A 23,336-nucleotide genomic window follows, 5' to 3' on the forward strand; every position below is an offset into this window, starting at 1 on the left:
CAATCACAGCTCAGTTTCTTTTGAACAGCTCTGGTAAAATGAAAGATGCTTCATGATTGGTTGGTGATACACACACACACACATACGTACAAACATTCACTTATATATAGAGATTGAAAGCGGCCAATATGTTTCCCCGGCAGGATGGAGACACATGGATCATGTGTCTCCATCCTGCCAGGGCAGATTGGAGGCACATGGACTGATTGGAGAGTGACACGGGAGGCAGGATGGAGATGAGCAGGATGGTGACACCGGGGCAGGATTGGAGACATGGGGGCAGGATTGGAGACACATGGGACAGGATTGGAGACACTGAGGGCAGGATTGGAGACACATGGCAGGATGAAAGACATGGGGGCAGGATTTGAGACACTGGGGGCATGATTGTGGGCAGAATGGAGATACGAGGCATGATTGGAAACACAGGGCAGAATGAAGACACAGGGGGCAGGATGGAAAAATGGGGCATGTTTGGAGACACGGGTCAGAATGGAGATACGGGGCATGATTGGAGACACAGGGCAGAATGGAGATATGGGGCATGATTGGAGACACAGGGGGCAGAATGGAGATACGGGGCATGATTGGAGACACAGGGGGCAGAATGGAGATACGGGGCAGAATGGAGATACGGGACATGATTGGAGACACAGGGGGCAGAATGGATACACAGGGCAGAATGGAGATACGGGACATGATTGGAGACACAGGGGGCAGGATGAAAGACATGGGGGCAGGATTGGAGACACTGGGGGCAGGATTGGAGACACTGGGGGCAGGATTGAAGACAGATGGGGCAGGGTTGGAAACAGATCATGCAGGATCATGGGGCAGGATGGATACGATGGAGACAGATGTTACCTATACACTGACACTATACACTGTGTACAATATACAGAGGTCCTGTGTATAATGTCACCAGTGATCACTGTATTACTTATACTCTATATACAGAGCTCCTGTGTATAATGTCATTGATCACTGTTTTACTTGTACACAGACACTGCATACTAAGTACAGATCCCCTGTGTATAATGGCACTTATGGTGATAGTATTGTGCTTTTTTTTATTACTGATCAGTATGGTAGTATTCATTCACTATGTGGTGGTAATATGTGGTCTGGACATGGTGTTGCGGTATTTGTCCCTTGTATGTGCTATTATTTGGTCACTTTGTGGTAGTAATATGTGGTCTGGTCATGGTGCTGTGGTATTTGTTCCTTGTATGTGATATTATTCGGTCACTGTGGTGGTAATATGTGGTCTGGTCATAGCGTTGCGGTATTTGTTCCTTATATGTGATTTATTCGGTCACGGTGGTGGTAAAATGTGGTCTGATCATGGTGTTGTGGTATTTGTTCCTTGTATGTGATATTATTCGGTCACTGTGGTGGTAATATGTGGTCTGGACATGGTGCGGTGGTATTTGTTCCTTGTATGTGATATTATTGGTCATTTTAAAAATTGAAAAATAAATAGAAATATATCTAAACTAGATTAAGGCCCGATGCTATCGCATCGGGAGGATAGTGATGTAGCATTGACCATGTGTTGTGCGGCACTGTGAGCAGCACACACGAGATTTCGCCGACGCCATCTTGAGTATCGTGGGATTTTGCCGATCCAAGATGGCGTCACCTCAAGAACATGTTGCCGGCGTGGACAACGTCTGGATCTAGGATGGTGCCGGGGGAAGAAGATGTCGGGGATCGTGCCGATGCCGACTGCGATCATGGAGCAGCGGCGATGACGGCGTGAGAATGAGAGACGGAGTGAGAGAATAGGTCGTATGTGGAGTGAAAGAGGGGGGGACGTGAGTGGAGATGGTGAAAGGTGAGAGGAGTGTGTGTTGAGGAGGTGTGTGTGTTGAGGAGTGTGTGTTGAGGGTTAACATGGCAAGAGGTGTGTGGTGACGGCTGGCATGGTGAGGAAGATGTGTGTTAGGAAGATATATGGTGTTGGGTAGTGTGCGGGGGGCAGAAGAGGCACAGTGCTACTGCCAAAGGCAGCTTCTGTCTGGATGTGACGTCACCAAGATACAACCGGACACAAGCTGCGTTACAACCGGATGGAAGCTGCTTAGCGCATTTATTATTATAGATTATATTGCATATTATAATAAATATTTAATAGGTTACAGTAGAGTAGAGCTCGGCCAAAGGTGTCTACCGTGTTATGATGGCGGCTTAAAAATCTTTTGGCCAAAACAAAAGCTGCCGACTATATGTGTGATCTGGTGATGGGAACTGTTAGTGTGTGATTGGTGAGAAGTGGAGTTTTCTAAGAGAGTGGTGGGACTGTGGACAGTTTGAGGGGTGGAGCCTGGGCGGAGTCTCAAGGGGGCCTCGAAAATTTTGCCAGTATAGGGCCCCGAAATTCCTAGTGGCAGCCCTGACTTCCTCCCTCTGGTGCTGCATGTGATAGGGTCTGTCGGCGGACTAGCACCAGACTTAGTCATCCACGTCTAGGCATGAGCATACTGCGTCGAGCCAGCAGCAATCACCAGTGTGGCGCTGTGCGCAATTAGCGCGCTTACCTAGCCCCAGTTAGGGGAGGTTAGTGGCATCAGCCAGTGCAATACTGTACGCTGGCAGCACGCTAAGCCATTAGCGCAGTCTCTCCTCGGCACCACAGTTGTGGCGTCATGCACTGGTGGGTCTAGAGGGACTCTAACTCCATGTCCTTGGGGCAGAGTTATGTGACTGCACACCAGCATCCTTTTCGTCGTGGTCTGTAAGTCTTAACAGGCTACAGCATTTATGAGCCATTTTAGGTAGGCTCTGTGAAGCAACAGAGTTCGCCTCAGTACACACCAGGTAACATTAACCCGCATGCGTTCTACTATTACACCTCCATAGTGTCTGCCATTACCTAGCAGCAGGTAACACTTCTGCATGGTGGACCCCGTGCTGCGAACGCACCCTGTCATTATCTTTATTTGGTGCATTCCGCCAGCCCCCTAACATTTGAGAACGGCCCTTCCCCTGCTGTCTCCATTTATGGCTTTAGACATTCAGCTAGAAATGGCGAAGCAAACTACGGGTCGAATGTTAGATCGTTTGTGGAGAAGGAATTCTACGTGGACAACTGCTTGAAATCCACACCCACTGATGAGTCGGCAGTCAGTCTCCTAAAAAGGGCACAAGAAAAGCTTGCTTTGTCGAATTTTAGGTTACACAAAATCGCTTGCAACAGCAAAAAAATAATTGCAACTTTTCCCCTCTCAAGATTACTCAACTGATCTAAAAGACTTGGATTTAAACACAGACTCCCTTCCCATACAGCGGAGCTTTGGTTTACTCTGGGATTTGAAGAATGATGCATTTACCTTTCAGATCAGTGAAGGAGAGAAACCCTTCACACGTAGAGGTGTTCTGTCCAAAATAAACAGGTTGTACGATAATCTAGGATTTGTAACCCCTGTAGCTATCCAGCGTAAAATTATGTCGAGAGGAGTGTTGAGCATTCCGATACTGAAAATATCGGGTATCGGCCGATATTCACTGCATTGGAGTTCCGATACTGAGTTCCGATATTTTTACAATATCGAATATCGGAATCGGAAGTTCCCATAATGCAATGAGCCAGTTGTGTTAGCCATGTTAACTAATGGCATGGCTGTGATTGGCTGCTGAAATGATGTCATCATGATGCGCGGTCTGTGCGGGCTTGCTGGGGGTCTGTGCGGGCCTGCCGGGGGTCTGTGCGGGCTGCCAGGGGTCTGTGCGGGCCTGCCGGGGGTCTGTGCGGGCCTGCTGGGGGTCTGTCCGGGCCTGCCGGGGGTCTGTGCGGGCTGCCGGGGGTCTGTGCGGGCCTGCCTGGGGTCTGTGTGTGCCTGCCGGGGGTTGTGTGTGTGTGCAGGCATCGTCCGATGGGACTACAAGTCCCATCGGGCTATGCCTGCTACAATGACAGTGATTGACATATTAGCCAATGATGGGACAGTAGTAGTTCCATCATCCGGCTAATGTGTTGAATGTAAAAAAAAATAAAATAAAAAAACATACATACTACATACATACTACATATATATGCAACATTCATACAACATACATACATACTACATACATACTTCATATATACTACATTCATACAACATGCATACATACTACATACATACTACATACATACTACATTCATACAACATACATACATACTACATAATACATACATATTACATATATAATACATTCATACAACATACATACATACATACAACATACTACTTATATACCACATTCATACAACATACATACATACATAATACATACTACATATACACTACATTCATACAACATACATACTACATAATACATACATACTACATATATACTACATTCATACAACATACATACATACTACATAATACATGTATACTACATTCATACAACATACATACATACTACATACTACATACATACAACATGCTACATACATACAACATACATACTACATACATACTACATACTACATACAATACATTCATACATTCATACAATACATACATATAGACATACAGTACATATAACATAGAGTACATACTCACCATCACTTGTCACTTTGATCCCCGAAGCCAGTGTCATCTGTAAAAAATATTAAAATAGCAAACAACCAATATACTCCCTGATCCGCAGAAATCCACGAGTGTCCCACGACGATCTCCTGCAGTGCATCACTGAGAGGTTACTATAGTTCACTGGTCTCACTTTATGGCAAAAGCTGCATTGGAACTTTCTCACACAGCAATGCCAAAAGTGAGACTAGGGACTATTTTTTACAGTGGCGGAGGAATACAGTGCGGAAGGATACCTACCTCCCATCATTGTATTCCTTGAGCCCCTAGAGAGCGGTCGCATCAGCTAATGCTGCTTTTCTCCATGGCAGATTGTCGTGTGGCAGGGGGTGGAGTTTCACGGCAACCATCCGCTGCGCCCCCAAACGCTACTGTGAAACTAGCCTAACACAGTATATCTCCACATTACAGCCAAGGAAGAAGTGGCAGATCAAAAAACCGAACATCAAACCCAGTGATATTGTACTCATGAAAGACAGCCATTCACACCGAAATGAGTGGCCACGAGGCCTCGTCACCAAAATATTCCCAAGCATGGATGGGAAAGTGCGCAAGGTCGATGTCAAAGTGTGGAAGGCTGGAGAGAGTAAACTATTCCTCTCCATTTGCGGAACTTGTTTTATTGTTTTTGCCAAAAGAGCCTGTAAGTGGCATCAGTTGATTCCAAGCGGGGAGTGTTTTGCCCATCTGAATAAAGAGGAATATGTTCATATTTATGTGCTGGTTTTGTTGTGTTAGAGCGCTATCTAGTGATGACTGAATTTATAACCTGTGTCTTTAGCAGCAAATAAAGTGTTGCATTGAGGGATAAAGCTAGGTATGCTGGGAAGAAGCTCCATTTTATACTGTGTACTTCCTGGGACACATGTGTTTACAGTATTTGCCTCCTGTAACTGCTCCAACTTGAGTTGCTAACCTGGTAAAGCATATCTGGTAAGATTAATATCTCTGTTCTTGCAATACATTATTGTGCAGAAATATGATTAACTGTAGAGCAGCCAGCACAAAGGAGGTGTGATAATTAAATATCTGTGTATTTCCATGTGCAAGTTTGCATCACACTGTATACTTTCCTGTTAATTGTAAAGTGTCAGCTGTGTGATTATTTGGCCGATACTTACCTATGTTGTTTGTATTCTTATAGTTTTACCGCATGTTCTGTACCTGTCAACCAAGAAACAAATTAGACTACAGAGGACTGTCTGCTTATTTTGGAAGACAGAAGTGGTTTATGCTGTATGTTAGATTGCACACCGTGTCAATGAAGACAGAACAGCGGCGGTGGCTGGAGCTGTTTCTTTTTCCCCTTTCCTTGTCTGTCTCGTTCTTGTCACTACCCTTTGTATTCTGCCATCTGCAGTGGTGATGCTAGCGTCATTGCCGACCAGTGCACTAGCCAAGGTATAGTGAGGTGACTGCTATGGACTAGGCACATGACAGTGGCAGGGGGAAGGACATTAAAGGAGCTTAGGGATAGGTTCAGGCTGTGGTTAGGAGGTGCCCCATCTCATGCTCCCTACTGTAAGAGCCTTCCTCTCCCTTTTTCTATCCCGCTGTTGGTGTTTGTTGTGTCGTCCGCTGGACCTACCCGTGTGGGTTATGGCATGATCCCTTTTTTGGGAGCAGCAATAGATTTATTGCTTTGAAAGTGAAGAAGCAATGGCTTCTTTAAAAGGTGTGCCAAAATTGTCACTTTTTAGAATCAGTTTCAGGGTTTAATGCAGTACAATATAGCTATAGATGATCCAACATATTTAACTTGTCATTTCATCAAGTTGTGGCATCGTGGGTCAGGCAGCACTCTGGCACACTGTTCAGTTTTGCCAAGGCCTGGAATATATGCCTTGCCACAGAACAATGGTTAAAATGCCCTGAAACTCTCCTGGTCATGGTTACCACCTTCTTCAAGTAGGTATGTGGGTCGCCCTACCAACCATGGCCGTGGGGTACTTGGTACTGGGCCCGGTGGATCTCAATGGGAATTGTCACGGTAGCTGTGACCCAGCCCGTGGCCCTGGGCACCCAATGTAAATGTTCAGTGTGAATGAATAAGTCGTGACGCCACCTGTGGTGTTCGGCAAGGTAGATGTAAGGCCGACGCTGCAGACAGATCCTCTGGGACAGATGGTGTGGTGCAGCAGTGATGGTATAGCCCTCCACAGGCAGGGCTGTTGTCCCAGGGCAGTGTGGAGATATGGTGACAGATGGTGTAGTGTCAGGCGCAGGGGACGTAGCAGTGCTGGACAGATTGGCACAGGAATAAGTGGAGGACACCAGGGCATGTAGTTCCAAAGCTTTACTCACAGCCTGTTGTGCCCGCTTCCCTGCCGTGTCCTCCAGGTCAGGGACTCAGTCAACCTCCAGGCCAGGTGAAACACTCCTTTCCAACACTCCGCCAACTTGTGCCTTTCTGAACGTCTCCTCTTATAGCGCCTTTAGATGAAGTACTCCTAGTACTGAGTTACACTGGAGTTCCTCCTGTCTGATGTTCCTATGAACTCTACTTGTATGGCGGACAGCTGTAGCCTGCTTCGGGGACTCCTTGCTTCTAAGTCCCGGCTCACTATCCATTTGCTGTTGTGCCCCCAAGTCTGGTGTGGGAATAAAGTGGTCACTACTTCTATTCCTCCGGTGTCTGCTGCAGGACCATTAGTATCCATACAACCTCGGGAACCGGACCCCGGCCTTGCGCTTAGGCTTGGAAGGGATTCTCTCCTAACCCCAATTCCAAAGTCCTCTTAAACTCCTCACGTTCCGTACTAATCCTTCTTTCTAATGGAGAATGAGGCTTTCTTAAGTGTCTCTTTCCTGTGCCAGCAGGCCCAGGTCACTGGGACCTGCTGCAGCACTTCCATCCATCCATCCCTTTCCTGGGGATCTCCTTACACAGGTCTGACCTCATCAGACTCCTGTGACTAACCTCTCTCACCTATCTTCTTCCCACTCCTTATAATGTAATCTTACTCCACCCACCTCCCAGCACTCTTCGTGTTCCAAGCAGGGAGCCATGAAGGTTCCTCTGCTACACTACTGTGTCTGTGTGGGGTGTAGGTGTTGGAGCGTGGTCAGGAGTTTCCACCTTACCTGGATGGTGGGGTACCACACCTCAGGAGGAGGTGCAGTACCTCTGTGGCGACTGAGCCTCAGGGGCGCCACATATGTTTCTTTAAGAAATTTTTGCACAATTGCATGCAAGAATTATGAGTTGTTTTGCTCAAACATAGTGAACCAAGAATGTTTGCTTACGACAATGCCCAGTTGCAGTTGTTGGGGAGCCATCCAGAGTGCGATTTGCTGCTTGATGCCGTGGAACAATTTATCTGCTATAAGGCTTTTGTTGTGTATGCTCTCAATCTGTAAAACAACTGGGCGGTGCTAACCTTTTAAAAATGAAAATACTGAGGTCTGGGAGTGGATGCAATGCTTTGTCCTGTTGCTTTGGTGGTTATGTTCAATTAGGAGAATGTGGTGGAGATGTAGAAGGCGGTGGATAATCCACTCATGGAGGTAAAACCAGACATAGCTCCCAACTAAGGAGGCATAACCCCTTAAATTGATTTAGACTGTTCATTGAGCCAGTCTATAAAACCATTTATTCCTAATCAGATTTTGTTTCATTTGCATAAGTAAATTAAGATCTTCTGAAAATCAGAAAGAGGAACAAGTTATGCATAACGCGTTGTGGCAAATTTTTACTACATCCCTGACAACACCCCAATTTACTCCCATTTACCATGTCTTTTTTGCCTGGCAGGAGGAGATGTTAGAGGGGCGCTGGTAGTGACCCAATTCCAGAGCTGTTCACTGTATCCAGGACAGTTTGGAATAAAGATGAGCAGATCGATTCATGGGACTCGGGTCCAGCATCCAGAACAATACTACCTAATGGCTGGACAAGAGGTCACGGATTTCCAGCCTGATGGATTTCTAGCCTTAGGCCGGGGTCACACTAACCTGCGCAAAATACGGTCCGTAGTTTACAAGCGTAATACGGATAAATTACCTCTAAATAGTGGTCCGTAGGTCATCCGTAAGCAAGGTGCGGTCGCGTATTTTGCGCATGTGAGCATCCGTATGTAGTCCATATGGCATCCGTATGGCATCCGTATGGCGAGATTTTCTCACAGCCTTGCAAAATGGACATTTAACGGTTTTGAGGCCTGCTAACAATTTAAATCATTAGCCTCCACCCTATTTATTGGCTCAGGAACAGGTGGCTGCCTCCATTCTGGCCATTTGTGACCTTGCCTTCATTAGGTGTGTTGGTGTTGTATGTGCAACATGACAGAGGGTCTGAGTCTCAATAGAACTGAGCAGGTTCTCTTCAACTGGCTTTTGTCACGGCGCTTTGGGCAACCATACCCAGTGATAGTGGATCCGCGGAGGAGGAGATGCATGTGGGTACATCCACTTTTGAGGCAACGACTCACAAGAGGTCATTTTCACCGCCTCTATTCTTCTCTGCGGGAGCATCCACTGAAATTTTACCAATACTGTCGCATGAGCATTTCCATATTTGATTGACTCTTGGAGACAGTGCGCCCTGGGATAACCTTTCAGGACACAAGGATGCGCAAAGCTATATCTGCAGAGGAGTGACTTCTACTCACAATACGGTATGTAGTACACAACCACATTCTCTATGTTCATAATGTGTGGGCTAAAGTATGTTTTTTTGCCTTCTTGGACTAAGTTTAATGCCCTCATCTTACTCAAAATATGGTTCAACTTACACACCAGAATGTTAGCTCTAATATGTACTGCATATAACTTAGTCATTGTGCAACCAAATATGTGTGTGTTATTCTATCTCAATTCCTACTAAGTTTGGTCGGTATGTAACTGATGTTTTTTGACTTTCTGCATTCTAAAATTATCAATTTCTGTTGTTCTACAGCTTCCTGTCCACTGGCCTGTCTTATGCCGCCCTCCACCATGAGTTTCTCATTGGAAGATCAACCATTTCTGGCATAGTGAGGTCTACATGTTCAGAAATCTGGACAAGACTCCATCAAGTGGTCATGCCCGAGCCCAGGATGGAAGACTGGTTGAGGATATCAAGGGACTTTGAGGAGGACTGCCAGTTTCCTAATTGTATTGGGGCCCTGGATGGCAAACATATCCGGGTGCGTAAGCTGCCGAACTCTGGCTCCCAATTCTTCAATTATAAACAATACTTTTCTGTTGTATTGTTGGCTCTGGTAGACCCTCAATACAAGTTTATAATTGTTGACATTGGGGCCTATGGAAGGACGGGAGACTCTATAGTCTTCAATACTTCCATAATGGCTAGGCGGCTACGCACCAACCAGTTGGATCTACCACCACCACGCCAGCTACCAGGCTCCACTGAACAATCAGTCCCTTATGTCCTTGTGGCAGATGACGCGTTTCAGTTATCGCGCAATGTCATGAGGCCATATCCCCGGCGCAACCTTGACCACAGACGCAAAATTTTTAACTTGCGCCTATCACGTGCTAGGCGACTGGTGGAGTGTTCCTTTGGCATTCTTTGTGCCAAATGGCGGGTACTCCAGTCTGCCATTCAGTTGAGTGAACAGAATGTTAATGAAGTCGTGAAAGCCTGTGTTGTTCTGCATAACTTCACCAGCCAGGATACATCATTGTTCCTCCTCTGCTGGTGTTTTGCGTAGGCCAGACAATGTGCGCAGGGTGAGACCACCTATGAACCCTCAACGTAGACCGCTCTCTGGCCTCAAAGTGCGTGATATTTTCACTAATTACTTTATCTCACCTGAGGGGGCAACTTCTTGGCAAGAGCATGCTGTGTCTATGTTATAATTTGTTTCTTTAAGTGTGTCTAAATATATATTACTCAACCCCTTATGATTCGATGACTGTTTCATTGCATTGGTTAGTGTATGTTAGCATATTGACAGGGTTTTTGATAAATCACACAGAGACGTTAACTGTAGTAGACAAATTCTTAGTTTTGCCTTTTTGCTTTTTTTATCTTAAAGGCAAACATAATATTGCCATATGAAAAGTTTGGCAATGGGCAAAATTGCCCTTTTTGCATTGTTAAACTTTTTTGAAAAGTAACATTATATACCATAACCCAAAAAAAATTAGGCAATAACAACATTGCTGCATGAGACTATTTAAATACAAAGGAAAAAAATAGGTGATCGCCATAAACAAAATTAATGCTAAAAGATAACGCTCACATTTCTTCACAATGTTTTCCAATCATAGAAATATTCCACCATGACAGGCAAGGCTACCTCACGGTTTTCAGACAGATATTACCTGTCTGTAGAACAGAGAATATTTAACCATGCTATACTGGAAAGGATGAAAAAACAAAATTCACTTGTTAAGACATAGAGAGAGCGTGATATTCTGAAGGCTGGTCGCCTTGATTTGTTACTATAGATTGCTAGCAAAAAAGGTGAGTACTTCACTAAGGCCAGCACGTCTTTCCTAGGCATTAGCAACTGAGTAGTGTATTTTCATCCTCTGACTTTACAGTATAGCGCGTTTAAATATTCTCTTTTGTACAGACATGTAATATCTGTCTGAAAGGCGTGAGGTAGCCTTGCCTGTCATGATGGATTCTTAATATGATTGGAAAACATTGTTAAAAAATTTTTAAACAAAGTTTGGTGATGGAGAACACCTGTTTTTTCCTTTGTATTTGTAGCACCAGTGAAACCGCACTGAACATCTATGGCCATCAGACTTATAAATCCTCATAGGTTGGGGAAGGGGAATATGGAAGAGCAGCCTGTGGGTGCTGCTGGACACTGTGGCCAACATCGCCCTGTGTGGGGCCATACTGTTGCCCATGATGTAGGAATTGTCCTGCCTCCTGGGAATGTTGGGGGTACTGGCCAGAGTAATGATGGGGAGGGGCATCTTGTTGGCTGTTGTAGGCACGTGGCTCATACCCACCAAGATTACCATATCGTCCCCAACCAGGTTGGGACCAGCCTCCAACAATGGGTGGGTACAAGTGGCCATATTGGTGGGGTTGGCTAGAGGCTGACATTTGGGACTGCTGAATAGAAGGTTGGGTATTGGGAGGAAGGGGGTGAGGTGTAGGCCCACGTATTGAGGATCCTCAGATCCTGTTTGAGCTTGCATTTGTGGGGGGGTGCCTAAGGCGCATGAGATTTCGCGGTGAAAGCTGCCACCTCTCAATGTATTCAAATAGTTCGTAGGGTGTATTGGGGTATGTGCAGGCATCAAACAGGATCTGAAAGCATCCTCTAATACAGAGCCTGACCTCACGGGAAAGGGCACGGAGATAATTGGCCAGGCTGCGAGAGTATGCCTCCTCCCCATCATCAGTGTTAACTCTGGCTAAATAATTCAGGACCCCAGTGTCCACGTTAGTGCGGGTATCAGGGGCAGGTATTTGCCGTCTTCGGCTTCTTCCTCGCCGGGATGTGGCAGCAGGCTGAGGGGAGCCCCGGATGTGGCCAGTTGGGCTGCTGTTGATATTGCCCTGATCCTCTGCTGGTGGTGGGCTTTGGGGCGCAGGCAATGGCACATCCTGACTCGAGTCTTCACCCCTGCTCCTAGTAGGGGGAGAAGATGGGCCAGCCACCTCTTTCCCTGCAGACCCAGGATCAATGATGGGCTCTGTATCCGAGCCAGTGTCTCTGTCCGTAAGGTTGGACTGAGTTCTGTGAAGAAATAGAACAGAGCCAAAAATAAATACCTATTCTTGGCCCTGTAAAGTATCTGTGTAATGTGGTGTGAGGTATCTAATTATGATCTCAGATCCAGAATTGGGGCGAGGAAGGAGAGGCGGTCGTAATATATATATATTTTCTTTTAACGTAGCCAGCATCCCCACTCCTGGACTGCGGCTGGCGTTCCCGGCGGTATTGGTCCCGGATGCTTCGCCAGCGTCTCATCATATCTTCCACTGCAATGTGACAGGAAATATTGTCAAAATCACATATTTGATAGGTCACATTTGCTACCAGTAGTCTAGGCATGGTGCCTTCTCTTGGGTGCTTTCTACCCACGGTGGCATATCTAATTGGGCAGATACACAGGGTCTCTTTAGTTGATGTATCAAATAGCTACACTTAATAATTGGTTTGTCTAGGAGGATGAGGAGCTTGTAGCCTAAACACAAATTATGGCTGTGTGAATCCACGTGTCACATCCAAATCTAACGGCCTCATGAGTAAAAAAGTACAAGCACAGGAAGGGGGGTGCTGATTCTATATTCCTTTTTTGTTGTGCGCTAAGGTTACTCATGTTTTGGCTTGTACTTACGAATTTTATGCTGCTCCTCACGTGGCCGATCACCAAAGTCATGGTACATCTGGGGACAGATGCGCCTCCTTGACGCCTCCTTTCTTGTCCGGTTGGAATAATGGGCATCACGTTGGTCCCAGAGTTCGGGACGCTCCTGCACCAGGACTATTAACATTTCCACATTAATGTAAGTGGACGCCATGATGCTGCTGTACTCCATGGAGGCGTACTTCTTGGATGTCTGGAGTGCTTTTTGAGCTCATTTGCTTGTCTAGGCTTCCTGATGATGGATTGGCCCATTTCCTGTCACCAGCCAAAAGACCTGCGTATTGCTCGCAGGTCACACGTGTGGTCCGTGTGTAATCCGCTGCACTTAAAAAAGTAGCTGTAGTTTTTTTACATGCATTTTTTTCAAGGCTCCACATAGAGGCCTCCAAAGAAAAAAAGTACCAAAACCGCACAGTTCATTATCGTCTTTAAACACACAGGGGCACAATTTTCATGAAATCATGTCCACTTTGCCTGGACAGCTAAACACAGCAGAATTTCTGTGCAAAAAACAGCAGAAAATATGCAGCATTGACACGGTCTAAATGTCCAAACAAAGTGGATGTGATTTCATGAAATCTTCACCCTCAGTGTATCTAAAGACGCTGCTGAACTCTGCGGTTTTGGTGCATTTTTTCTTTATAGCCTTCTTCTGAATAGAAAGAATGAAAAAAAAATGTTGCTGAATCAGTACACAATCCAAACTATTCTGTACTATTAAATAAGCATTAAAAACTCTGCTTCAAATCTGCACCAAAATCACATCAAATAAGGGAGAAAAAATTATAAAATTAACTCAGCAAACATGTAATAATCAGAAAGGATTGTTATTGCGTTGTGTAGTGCGGACACCTGAAGAAAATGTGCAGGAAAATAAGCAGTAGAAAAAAATGGAGCATTTATACTGACATGGCTTCACAATTACATTTTATTACGTTTTATGGGTTTACTGGAGAAAAAATATCAAATGCCATTTTTTACATCATTTACCGATCACTGTAAATAATTTGATTGCTTTGTTGTGCGGGTCGTTACAATTACAGGGACACAAAATATGTCCATGCTATTGGCTGACTTTTGATGCTCATTATTTTCAAAATGTGCATAATGACATTATTTTAAGTGTTTTTCAATATTTTTAGTAACTTTTTAAAAAGAAAAATAATTTTATTCTCCCCATAGAATACAAATTCATAGAAATACACTGCTGTGTACAATGTATTTGTACAATTTGCCTGTGTGGTCAGAGCGTGCAATACAGATTAAGAGCACAAAATTCAATCCATTACATCAGCAGACCTTGTGGCTCAGTTGCGTTAGCTCCTGCCTGTAATGTTGAGGGTTGTAGGGACACTCACTGCTGCTAATAACAGTGTGAGCAGTGGGAGTATTCATCAGCTGCTCCTACGCTGTAAATAAATAATTTAAAAAAAAACTACTTGGGTTCCCCTGTATTTTTGATATCCAGCCAGGCAAAACTCACAGCTGGGGGCTGCATCCCTCAGCTGTCAGATTCAGCAAGGTTGGCTATCAAGAATAATGAATAATTTTAAAAAAGTTGAGAGGTCCCTCCTATTTTTGACAATCATCCTTGCTAAAGCAGACAGCTGGGGGCTGGTATTTTCAGGCTGGTAAGGGGCCATGGATATTTCCCCCCCCCGAGCCTAAAAGTAGCAGCCCACAGCCACCCAGAAAAGGCACATCTATTAGATGCGCCAATTCTGGCGCTTTGCCCGGCTCTGCCCACTTACTCTGTAGCGGTGGCAACTGGGGTTCATATTTGTGGGGTTGATGTCACCTTTGTATTGTCAGGTGACATCAAGTCCATGGATTAGTAATGGAGAAGCGTCTATAAGACACCTGTCCATTGCTATCCTATAGTTGTATGGTGAATAAAGACACAGTAAGAATAAAGTCCTTTATTAGAAATAAGTCTAAACACATTTTTCCATTTTATTTAAAAATAACAAACACAGTTATACTCATGTAGCGCCTAATTCCACCGAAGCTCTCGTTCTCCTGTAACACAACTAAAATAAAAAAAAAATATAGCATACCTGTCTGTCGTTCTGCCCCATGCTATAATCCATATCTGGGGAATTAATAGTCTTCAACCTGGATGGTGCCAAGATATGACCGTCCAGGCTGAGAACCACTGGAGAATGAACTGCTGCATGCACAGCCTCAGTGACTAGTTGTAATGTCATCGAGGTTAAATCCGGTTACTGAGACTGCCTTCTTAGCTGGGCTGAACTGCTGTGACCTCGATGACATCCCCGCTAGCACCGTGGGAAAAAAAATCACTCAGTTCATCGTAGTTCAAGCTCAGTGGCTTCACAGCGGACCTCCATAGCTGGAGGTCTCTTACTATTTAAGGTGCCTCCTCCAACATGGAGGTGCCTGTGCAATGTTGTGAATTTGTTCCTAACACACTTGTCAGTTCTCAGGTCCGAGTACTTGCATCTCAGCCTGCTGCACCCGCCAGTGCTTCCTTCTATGGTAGCTAAGTCTGCTGCACACACCAGTGCTTTCCTCAAGGGCAGCTGAGCCAGCTGCACCCACCAGTGCTTTCCTCAAGGGCAGCTGAGGCAGCTGCACCCGACAGTGGTTCATTCAATGGTAGCAGACCTAGTTGCACCCACCAGTGCTTTCCTAAATGGCAGCTGAGCCAGCTGCAACCGCCAGTGCTCACGTCAATGGCAGCCGAGCCAGCTACACCTGCCAGTGCTCATCTCTCCTTCAGACTGTCCTGTCTGCACCTGCAGTTCCTGTAATCTTGTCTGCCTGCCTACATCTGTTGACATTCCCCTGGGCAATACCAGCTACATGTTCCTTGGGGTCAGCTGCAATCTACTCAAGGTCAGTCCTGGAGTAGCGTGTGAAAAATGAGGATGATTGACCTCATGGAGATCAACATCCGACACTGCGGAGACACCATCACGTGTTTCTCAACGCAGTTTTCACAGTCTTCTACTAGGCATTGCTCCTACTAGCCAGTTTCCTACTCCACACTGATGAGGGGCAAATACCCCGAAACAGCTGTCTGTGGATAGATACCATGTTTTGGCATAGGTGGTTTCCTTCATTGGAGACTGCCCTTCCCGTTGTTGTTCCTTCCCGGTGAAAGACCTGGCTAGTCATTGCTTGCGTTGAGAAACATGTGATGGTGTCTCCGCGGCTTCTGTTTTGCAAGTCCTGGAGTAGCGTCTGGATTACATTCCTTGTCTCTCCATGGACCGTGGTGTCATTAGCTGCTGCATGTCCATGTTGAGATTGGGTGAGGCTCCTAGTCACGCCCCTCCAAGTCTTTCTTAGGCTTTGGCACAGTGGTTCCACCACCCAGCCCATTTCAAAATGGAAACTGTGTTTAGTCTAATTTCTAATAAAGGACTTTATTCTGGCTGTGTCTTTATCTACCATGTAACTATAGGATTAGTAATGGATAGGTGTCTCATAAAAGCCTCTCCATTAGTAATCTGTGGGCTTGATGTCACCAGACAATTCAAAGGTGACATCAACCCCACAAATATGAACCCTACTTGCCACCGCTACAGGGCAAGTGGTAAGAGCCGAGCAAAGCACCAGAATTGGCGCATCTAATAGGTGTGCCATTTCTGGGCAGCTGCAGGCTGCTATTTTTAGGCAGGGGCAATAGCCATATCCCCTTACCTGCCTGAGAATACCAGCCCCCAGCTGTCTGCTTTAGCAAGGCTGGTTGTCAAAAATGGGGGGACCCCATGCTATTTTAATCAACTATTTGTTTAAATAATTAAAAATACGGCATGGGGACTCCTCTATTCTTGATAACCAACCTTGCTGAAGCCGACAGCTGATGGTTGCAGTCCCCAGCTGTGAGTTTTGCCTTGCTGGTTATCAAAAATACAGGGGAACCCATGCTGTTCTTTTTTAATTATTTATTTACAGCACAGGAGCGGCTGATGAATATTTCCATCTGCAGCTCCTGCTCTCACTGTTATTAGTGGCAGCAGGTGTCAGCTGATGGGAGCTGTAGTCCCATCAGCTGACACCAGTGACCGGAGGTAAACTTTATACAGTACCTCCGATCACAGCTGACCACTCACACTGTCTTCTGACAGTATGGGAACTGCAGCTCTCTGACCGGCGAGGATGATTTCACAGCTGATCTGAAGCACAATGCCAGTGTTTCCCTCACTGTCACACAGCGTGGGAAACACTGACTTTTGTGCTGTGTATGTTTGGCTATATTCGGCTTTTAAATCGATGATTAAATCAGCGAATATTGCAAATTCCATGACAGTGAGCCAAACCGAATATTGAAATATTCTCTCTTCTCTAGTCTTGACCACACAATTAGCACAAATGATTTAGATGGTGAAATGTGGACTGATGTTGGGACCACGCAATTAGCACAAAGATATACTGGAAGGTCGATTTGACAGAATATCCTATCTAGCTAAACTAGCTGACAATAAACCACCTAGCTAACTGTCTGAAGCAGCAGCCTCACTATGCTGTTGTACTGACAAAATGGTGCCAAAGTCACAAGTCTTCTTTTTAAATGGAAAGGGACATGTGACTTTGGCAACCAATGGCAAAAGGAAAAAAAAAAAAAAACGAACAACAGTCCGCCCCTCCTCTGACTTCTTCTCACCTCCTCCCCTCATCAAACACGTACCCGTACTCATCATAGAGGACCACTATCCTAGGCAAAATCCTAACAAAAGCATTAGTGTAAAATCTTTCATTTACCAAACTTTGGCCGAATTTTGACGAATTTGAGGAAAATGCTCGGGAATCCTAACATGAATCCGAATGTGTAACGTTTGTGCTGAATTTGAGATTGGCAAATGTTTTCTAAACAAGTTGCATCATCTCTACTCCTCAGTAGTAAAAGTAGGTACAATAGTATTAGATGGAGTTGAAGCAGGAAAATGATAATTTCCACACACTAAGAGTCAGTGATAAGTGGTCATAGAGGAGTGCTTAGGAAGCAACCCGGGGCAGACAAAAATTTACTTCCACCTGATGAAGACGGATTCTCCGTCGAAACGCATTGTGGTTTAACCTCATCTCTTGTCTGAGTCTCTTTCCTGCGCTCCTAAGACCATTTCCATTTTCTCATCAATTTCCACTGGCTCAAAGAACAAGATAAATTGGGTTGAATCTGGAAGTACAGTAGACAGCTTTACCTAAAAGGACTTTTTTAATAGTCATCTGAAAATTCGTCAAGCGGGTTAATCTTAGGTTTGAAAATGGGACATACTGCAGTAACCTGGGTCTGAGCAGTTTCTTGATAATTAAACTGATTAGTGCAGATGCATTTGGGCCTGTCTGGTTTGGAACTATAATTAAACTGCTTTGCAATGTCCTTGATCAGCTGGGCCAGGTCTTGCATTTGAACCATAATTTGGACAGCTAAAATCTGGTAGCTCAAAATTACTATCTCAGATTAACTTGGCACTAGTCACTATGTCTAGCTGGTCTCAGAGAACATGGCCTTCATCCTTTAAATCCTTATAAAGGGATAATGCCTTAAAAAGAGGTCCCTTGGGTGGCTTCCACCCATGGCTTCTGGCCAAAGGAGCATTCCTGAATCCTGACGCAAGAATGGTTAAACAAGCCAGGTCAATATTAGGAGGAAAGGGCAGGGATGAAATTGTCAAGCAGAAGAATGGTTAGTATATGAGCTGAAGTCAGAAACAGAGTAATCATTGGACCAACAAAAGCTTAGAACTAAAGTGAACTAGAGTTAGCAAAGTTATAACTGGCAGCTAAGAATAGCAAGCTGGGAGTTTTAGTGGGATGTAGTGCTTTCACATTGGACAAAGCAAGAAGCTAATTATGACAACTTAACAGCACCACATACCCATACTGCCAAACTGAATGGTACTACAAGTCCGAATCTCTGTTGCTGTAAAAAGCATGTGCCACCCAGATCTTCTGGTCCCGACATCTTTCATCTCCAGCACCGCCCACAGAAAGAAGTTGCAGAAGCAGGTCCAGGAGGAGATGTGACAGTCGAAAGGATTTGAATGGTGGATTGAAGGATTGGGGAGGAATCAAAGGCTACTGGAAGGCATCAGATTTAGGATACTGAGGAAATTGTAAAACCATTAACAGTGAATATATCTGATGAGTATATTTCAACTAGGTGGTGGAAAGATAATTAATTCAGTTTTTGCCATATGGAGTTTAAGTATTCATAAGATGAAAGTGGATATAGCCGATAAACATTCTGGACAGCAGAGAGTTGATATATGGGCCAGAGTGGTAAATTTGATTTTCACCAAGATGTAAAAGTTACAGGATTCCATAGTATCCTATCCCAGTCAATGTTGTAGAAGGAGAAGAGTAGGGGTCCCAATCCAGAACTGTTCTAGAGGTACACCAATAGAGGGAAGGCAAGATAATGAGGAAGAATACAAATGGGAGACATTAGATGTGCGCTTAATGAGTTGTTCATGTACAGAGCCAAGACTGTGATCTCAAGGGATTAGAGAGTAACCCATTCAACATGTCAAGCATGAACAGCATAATAAATTCCTATAGTAGTTTCTTACACTATTGTATTTCATTTTCTTATGTCTTGTGAAGTTATTGTATACTATAGAAACTGTTAATTAAAAAAGTATTCTGGTTCCTTCCAAGTGTTCACTATTTACATATCTCTAGTGTCCTGTAAGTGAAAGATCACAGACGGTATTATAACTCAAGTAACTGTCATCAGAGTTCAGAATGATTTACTCATTATTCTAACTCATTACTTAGTTTTAATTGCTAAATGTATTTTACTTGTTCTACTAATAGTTCTCCACTTATTATATATGATAATTTCATTTTTTACTGTCATTGAACAATGTGCTACCATTGTTAAATTAGTTAAATTAGTTTATTTTGTTATCTTGTATTTTATATGTGCATCCAAGTGCCCCATCAGTCTTAAGGCCCCGTCACACTAAGCGATCTCGGTAGCGAGATCGCTGCTGAGTCACAACTTTTGTGACGTAACAGCGATCTCACCAGCGAGATCGCTGTGTGTGACAGCGATCAGCGAGCGGCCCCCCTGCCGGTATCGCTGATCGCTGGAAGAAACCTCTGGACATTTCTTTGGTTGCTGGTCTCCCGCTGGCCAGCACGCATCGCTGCGTGTGACAGGCAGGAGACCAGCGATAAGGTGTAAAAAATAATAAAAAAATAAAAAATATAGTTATTCTCACCTTCCAACGTTGCGTTCAGCCATCCTGCCTCTCTCCACGCTCCGATCCCAGTGATCCTTTGCACGAATGACTGCGAGACTTTGTTATCCCTTGAGACCGTGACATCTCGCGGTCATTCGTGCAAAGGATCACTGGGACCGGAGCGTGGAGAGAGGCAGGATGGCTGAACGGGACATCGGAAGGTGAGAATAACTATATTTTTTATTTTGATTCTATTTTAACAGCGATGGCAAGCGATGCCGGGCGCTCGGCATCGCTGTGCTGATCGCTGGTGAAGCTGTCTGTGTGACAGCTCACCAGCGATCACATAGCGATTCACCAGCGATCCTGACACCTTGATATCGGTGTTGGGATCGCTGGTAAGTCGCTTAGTGTGACGGGGCCTTTAAGAATTGTCTGCTTTAAGCAATCTAGACAAAGCAATCTAGACAAAGGCCATTCACCGATAAATTGATCACACATTGACCTGTTATTTCATCTTCCAGTAGAGATAAGTGATTCAATTCACAGGACAGTGATCAGCCGAATCCCTGAAGGTTTCTTTAATTAGCATCACACATGACATTGCTCTGGCTTACTAATCAGAGGAGGCACCAAAGATTCTGGCAGCTAGGACATTTCCAGAGCTCCTGTCAAGCAACCATGGAGCACTGACATGTGTACTCTGGACTAAAGTTTTGTGAATCGATTTGCTCATCTCTAAAGGTACTGTCACACTTAGCGATGCACCAGCGATCCCGACAACGATATGGATCGCTGGTGCATCGCTAAGTGGTCGCTAGTGAGCTGCCACACAGGCAGATCTCACCAGCGACATAGCAGCGGTCGGGGGTCGCTACTTACCTGTCAGATGAGGCGATCCTGACGTCCTCCCACCCACGTCCATGCGTCACTCGTCGGCGCCACAGGAAGCTCAGCAGGAAGCTGAGGACGAGAAACAGCCCAGGCCGTTCTCGTGCGATCAGCGATAATCAACGGGGGAGCCGGTCGGAGGTAAGTATCACACATAGTGATATTGCTAGCAATATCGCTGCTGCGTCACAAAACCAGTGACGTTACAGCGATATTGCTAGTGATATCGCTTAGTGTGATGGGGTCTTAAGGGTACATTCACTTTGCATTTTGTTGCAAGCTTGGTGGAACCATCGGGGCTTACGTTCGAAACCCCCCCACAAAACAGGATTCTGATGTCTTTGCCAACTGGGCCATAGATTATAATGATGCCGACAGAGAGAACGTGTTCTCTGTGATGCATCATTTTTGGGCATATACTCGTATATGCCTCCTGGAGGCGGATACCCAGTCATAGTAGACTTTGTCTGAGTTTCCACCTGCAGTTGACATATACACCCGAAAATGATGCACGACAGAGCAAATGCTAACTTTGCCAGCACCATTATAGTCTGTTAGGGACGGTGGAATGCACTACATAATAAATAATAGAAAGTGTGTTCGCCGCCCGGGGTCCACCGTGCAGAGGTGTTACACTGCTGCTATGAAATGGCAGACGCACAATATGGCGGTATTGCGCACGCGGGTTGAACGTCACCCGGAGTGCGCTTTGTGGACTCTGTTAATTCACAGAGATGCCAAGGCGTTAAACACAAATGCTGAGCCTGTTGAACTCACAGGTCTTAGCGGAATGCACGCACGGTATATGGTCACAGGACTCAGGTCCAAGACACAGGGTCAGCATTAGAGTTGAGCGATACCGTCCGATACTTCAAAGTATCGTATCGGATGGTATCGGCCGATCTTTAAAAAAAGTATCGGTATCGCCGATTCCGATACCGGAAGTCCCATTCAAGTCTATGGGACTTCCGGTATCGGAATAAGAAAAACCCTTTCCTGCCCTTGTACAGCCTCTCTGGGGTCTGTACGGGCCTTTCGGGGGGCTGTGCCGGCCTGCCAGGGGGTCTGTGCAGGCTCCGGTGGTCTGTGCCGGCCTGCCGGGGGGCTGTGCCGGCCTGCCGGTGGTCTGTGCAGGCTCCGGTGGGCTGTGCCGGCCTGCCGGGGGGCTGTGCCGGCCTGCCGGGGGGCTGTGCAGGCTCCGGGGGGCTGTGCCGGCCTGCCGGGGGGTTGTGCCGGCCTGCCGGTGGTCTGTGCAGGCTCCGGGGGGCTGTGCCGGCCCGCCGGGGGGCTGTGCCGGCCTGCCGGTGGTCTGTGCAGGCTTCGGGGGTCTGTGCAGGCATCGTCCGATGGGACTACAAGTCCCATCGGGCGATGCCTGCTACCATGACAGTGATTGACACATTAGCCAATGATGGGACAGTAATAGTCCCATCATCCGGCTAATGTGTTGAATGTAAAAAAAAAAAAAAAAAAATTACATGCTACATACATACAACATGCATACTACATACATGTTACATTCATACTACATACTACATACATGCTACATACATGCTACATTCATACTACATAAATACTACATGCAACATACATACTACATATATACTACATACATACTACATATATACTACATGCATGCTACATACATACTGCATGCTACATACATACTACATGCTACATACATACTACATGCTACATACATACCACATATATACTACATACATACTACATACATACTACATGCATGCTACATGCTACATACATAACACATATATACTACATGCATGCTACATACATAGTACATGCTACATGCATGCTACATACATACTACATGCTACATACTACATATATACTACATGCATGCTACATACATACTACATGCTACATACTACATATATACTACATGCATGCTACATACATACTACATGCTACATACATACTACATATATACTACATGCATGCTACATACATACTACATGCTACATACATACTACATATATACTACATGCATGCTACATACATACTACATGCTACATACATACTACATATATACTACATGCATGCTACATACATACTACATGCTACATATATACTACATACATACTACATGCATGCTACATACATACTACATACATACTACATGCTACATACATACCACATACATACTACATACATACTACATGCTACATACATTCATACATATATACTACATGCATGCTACATACATACTACATATATACTACATGCATGCTACATACATACTGCATGCTACATGCATGCTACATACATACTACATACATACTACATGCTACATACATACCACATATATACTACATACATACAATACATTCATACAATACATACATAGACATACAGTACATATAACATAGAGTAACATACTTACCAATACTTGTCACATTGT

This window comes from Dendrobates tinctorius, unplaced genomic scaffold, assembly GCF_039654945.1.
Source record: "Dendrobates tinctorius isolate UK_male_01 unplaced genomic scaffold, ASM3965494v1 ptg000129l, whole genome shotgun sequence".
NCBI lineage: Eukaryota > Metazoa > Chordata > Amphibia > Anura > Dendrobatidae > Dendrobates > Dendrobates tinctorius.